Source organism: Pyxicephalus adspersus, chromosome 3, assembly GCF_032062135.1.
Source record: "Pyxicephalus adspersus chromosome 3, UCB_Pads_2.0, whole genome shotgun sequence".
NCBI lineage: Eukaryota > Metazoa > Chordata > Amphibia > Anura > Pyxicephalidae > Pyxicephalus > Pyxicephalus adspersus.
In genome coordinates, this window is record NC_092860.1 from 38,837,594 (window position 1) to 38,842,167 (window position 4,574).

At 40.2% G+C, this 4,574-nt stretch overlaps 2 non-coding genes across 2 annotated transcripts; one reads left to right on the forward strand and one right to left on the reverse strand.

The window, feature by feature from the left end:
* Nucleotides 1-818: 818 nt before the first annotated feature.
* Nucleotides 819-890, forward strand: TRNAH-GUG (transfer RNA histidin (anticodon GUG)). The gene has a single exon. It is a non-coding gene; the product is annotated as a tRNA-His (tRNA).
* A 583-nt stretch (nucleotides 891-1,473) lies between these two features.
* TRNAH-GUG (transfer RNA histidin (anticodon GUG)) lies at nucleotides 1,474-1,545 on the reverse strand. Its single transcript has one exon. It is a non-coding gene; the product is annotated as a tRNA-His (tRNA).
* Nucleotides 1,546-4,574: the final 3,029 nt, after the last annotated feature.

The following is a 4,574-nucleotide window of genomic DNA, read 5'->3' on the forward strand; positions in this document are numbered from 1 at the left end:
GGCAGAATTAGCTGAGCGGCCTAACATCCTTTACAAATCATCCCGATTGTTTCCAATATAATAAAGGGATGCTGAGAAATATAGTCTGGCATCTACTGTTGCAGCATATTTTGCCCATAAAAGAGGTATTCTTTCAAGCACTTTGCTTCAGTACTCTATTTGTATTCACTTATCAACCAGATTGCTATTAGAATTATCCCTGTTCCATTTTTGAGTTTGGTTGGGCTTTAAAATGCTTTTCCTAATAAAATGGAAATGATGCAGGCGATTTGCCCCATCTGTGCAATAACACAGCACATGGTTCTTGTGTGCACTCAGGAGCTGTGATCTTGGACAATGCCTACAGTACCACCTGCTGGCTGTAGGTGGGAGTAAGGCTCAGCCATCAAAATATAATACAGTATATTGCAATAGTAATGCATGAGCACCACTATATCAAGTCAAGTTATAAATAGAATTCTCATTTGATCTTTTTATTGGTTAAATATATGAAAGGAGATCTGACAGTTCTGGATTCATAATTTGTAATAATCTGCAAATCTGTACACATTGGGTTAATTTGTGCATTAGCATCGAGGGTTTCGCAGCATGAATGCATTACATTAACAGATCACTGGTTACAGATCAACTAGCATTGTGTAAATTACCCTTATGAATGGAGTTTCTGCAAGGCAATGCACTAAGGGCACAATAATCAGCAGTAGTCTAAAATCTAAACACTTTTACATAATAGCCACATAGTGGCGCTCAAGTTCCCTGTACTGCTTGTAGTAATCAAGACTCGAAGCACAGCAGACGTCAGAGCCCTTAGGTGGCGCGCCGTGATCGTATAGTGGTTAGTACTCTGCGTTGTGGCCGCAGCAACCTCGGTTCGAATCCGAGTCACGGCAGGAGTTGGAGTCTCCTCTCACGGCAGCGGGGCTGACTTTTTACGTCGTTAATTACAACAACGTTACAACAACGTTAATTACATTCTAACGGCTTTGAAATGTCAATTATTTTGTTAAAATTTATCACATTAACAGTATACATGATAATATGATATCATAACGGTTTTACTGGTCTTCATGTTGAAAAAGTAGACATTCTGATATACATATATCACGTATCAGTAATTATTATAGAAAAAGTAGATGTGCATATGAAACAGTGAAGGTGAATGATTCCCCCTGGTTCCTGTTTCTATTCACGTAACAAATAAAGCTTTTTCTGTCATTTTTCACTACAGTTAACTCACACAAAGTTTCACATTGGATGAATAAACTTCTTGGTACTTGGTATCCTACAATGATACGCGATGTTTAGAATCAGAAAATAATATTTATAACTGAATTTATTCATGAGGGGTCGTATTGTATATGTACCGCCTGAATATTACAGAAATATGACTGCTGGTAGACGCCAAATATTTTATACCATACTACATCACTAAAAAAAAAACTTCCCACTGCCGTGAGAGGAGACTTTAACTCCTGCCGTGACTCGGATTCGAACCGAGGTTGCTGCGGCCACAACGCAGAGTACTAACCACTATACGATCACGGCGAGCCACCAGGGAAGTATGTGCTGCGCTTCCTCTCTCTGCTGTTAAGAGTCTGCTCTGCAATGTTGTGTAATTCCACATTCATCGTGCCTGCTGCTTTACTGGTGTGTTCTCTTACATTTCAGTCTATAGAATGTTCGCTTCCCTGCTAGGTGGCGCTGTTTTGTTGGTTCAGTATCATTCATCCGACTTCCTGGGATAATGGCTGCACAGCACCAGGTAGGTGCACGGTACAAATTTTGAAAGCAGGGTGGGTGTGGATAAGTACTGGGTAGGGTGGAAAACAATGCACTAGAATGCAGTCATTCTTTAACCTGTACTCCTATGTTTGTAACTACCACTGCTCTGCACTACTGCATGTGAATGGGCCCCTAGGCGTTAGGTGGGCTTTATCTCTGACTTCCAGGGCCTCAACTATAAATCATGTGGCACCAAAGATTGGGGGTTTTAGTTTAAGTTAATATACCACAATTAAATACAGTTAAAATTCAAAATGTATAGTTTACACATATGTTATATATGCTTCGTATCTGTAATAATTAAAATTAGAATTTTAACTTTATTTTAATTATGGTGTGATGACTTAAACTAAGAAAAGCCCAAATTTCTGGTGCCACGTTATTTATAGTTATCCTTAAAGGAGTGGATACCACAATTACTAATTGAATATTCTGCCCTGGTCCCAGGCACCAGTTATTCCAGGGCCTAAAGTCATGATCAGACACAGAAACTAAACTAAATATAAATTAATAATTGGTACAACTTCAAAATTATTATTGACGCTAATACCCAAACTAGATATATAGGCACCCCATCAATTTGTAAGGTAAACACCCAGAGATGACTTTAGGCATACCTAAACTCAACATTTTCACATTACATGAAAGGGTAGACAACCCTTATATGTAAAGGGTTAATAAAAAAAAGTTAATAATTTTTTTAGGTGCAGCACCTCCCCTCTCAGTCTTGATCACCTAGGCAGAGCGCAGAGTCTTTCAGCATACATACGTCACACATCCCGGGAGGCTCTGGGTGCTCCTCCTGGCCATGTCTGAGATTTGTACATTTTTTCCTAGTAAGGGAGAGCGATGCCGATCTCACACTAGTGAAGTGAAATTGTTTCTCTTTTTTTCCCCCTTTACAGCAGCTACATCACCCAATCTCACACTTGCGCAGTGCAAGATTGGGTGATGCGCCAAGAGGATGGAGGAGAAAATTGAGGTTGGCAGCGGACCGAGGGGAATTCCAGGACAACATGGGATTGGATCGCGGGAAGGACCAGTGTCATCGAGGGATCTGCAGGATTAAAGGTGTCATTTTTTTGTTTTCAGTTTAGTTCCACTTTAAGGCAAAATGGGTGCTGAAGCCAGAAAGCAGCTTTGCCCATCCATTGACATTGATAATGATTTCATTATGCACACAGAAGCTGCCCATTCACATTGTCTGTGCCCGGTATAGAGCCACTGGATAACAAATGCCGTACATCCTCCCTATTGAAATGACAATTGTCAAGGTTGCCTTGTAAATATTATAATTCTGTTCATCCCTGACATACAGCATAACCTGGTTCTGACCTACCTGGACACCCCTTCAGACTTTACTGCTTTATATACAGCTTTATCCAGGACACAACTCCTTCTCCTGCCTCTTCAAGGAAGCTTGTGGAAAGTAGACAACACACGATTCATTAAATTAAAGTGCTATCCCTCTGTCTTCAGGTTTAAGTACGTTTGTGGACGGATTACGAAAAGTCTGATATTAGGACGGACCCAGATACAAATACAAAGTTTATGTAAAAATGCAGAATGCAGACATCTCTGTCACTTTGTCTTATCCTTAGGGGAGATTCATTCATGCTTTCTGTCATTCACCAAGACAGATAGTGAGCGACAATCTAAATATTTGCAGTTGTGATAATACCAGTAAAGTAAAGTAAACAGGACATCTATTAATGGAGTCACCTGTTTAGACAACTGTCAATGGCAGCAGCAATTAAAACCTGACAGAGTTTCTAACCTCCAACATTGTCTATCCAAGTGTTCCTTAAATATTTGGATCTGACTGGCCTACAGCTTTGTGATCCTGTGCTGGTCCTCTTCTGGGTTAGATAATGATGGGCCTGTCAGTGTAGGGCATCAATGATTGGCCCGATGAGGGGGTTATCATGGTGGCCTGCATTCTCAGAGCAATGAGCAGTTGTGGCATCATAAAGTAACCAACCATTGCTGGACAGGAATATAAGAGGACCCTGTGCATCATTTGTCCAGCCAGGAGACATCTGAAAAATGCAAAGTATGCTACGAATAATCTCAGGGAAACATAGGAATTGGATCCTGGATTGGGCTTTGATAGTTTTTATGTTACTGAATTCATAATGGATTAGGTGTGACTTTTTTGGCAGTCAGCATTGAGGCTGAAAATAAATGAAGATTCTTTCATGGACTCTGCCATGGCAGGTTACTTTGGAGGTGTGCAGCTCTCACTTGACTTTATCAAGGAATGCACAGAATAGTCAAAGCAATTTCAATGTAAAAAAATGTTTTTGACCTATTAACAAATTTTGAGCACAATATATACATCTAGTTTACACAAATTGATTACCGCATTGACGTATCTGCTTGCGTGCACAGTCTACACAGCCCAGACCCGTGTTTCTGTGAATGCTGAAATGCACTGTTTCCCCTTTATGCACATTGTGTGGATTAGCCACAGACTGAGATTACCACAATGATGAACACATGCTGTATAAGTGTGATAAAGGATTTACAACATAAGACATTCATATATGTCTATGAAAATCAACCATCTAGAGTCCAATTATGTGAAAACAGACATGAGAAAGGGCATTCTCTAGAAAAGAGACAGCCCTGACCTCTTATGGGTCTCATTCTATGTTGGACATAGCACAGAGTATTTATGACTGATTTCTTGGTGATCAGTAAGAAAATTTGTACATATTGTACAGGGCTGGGCAAAACCGAATGATACAAAAATGGGGCAGTGATGTGCACATTCTGGCCCTAAAGGTTCC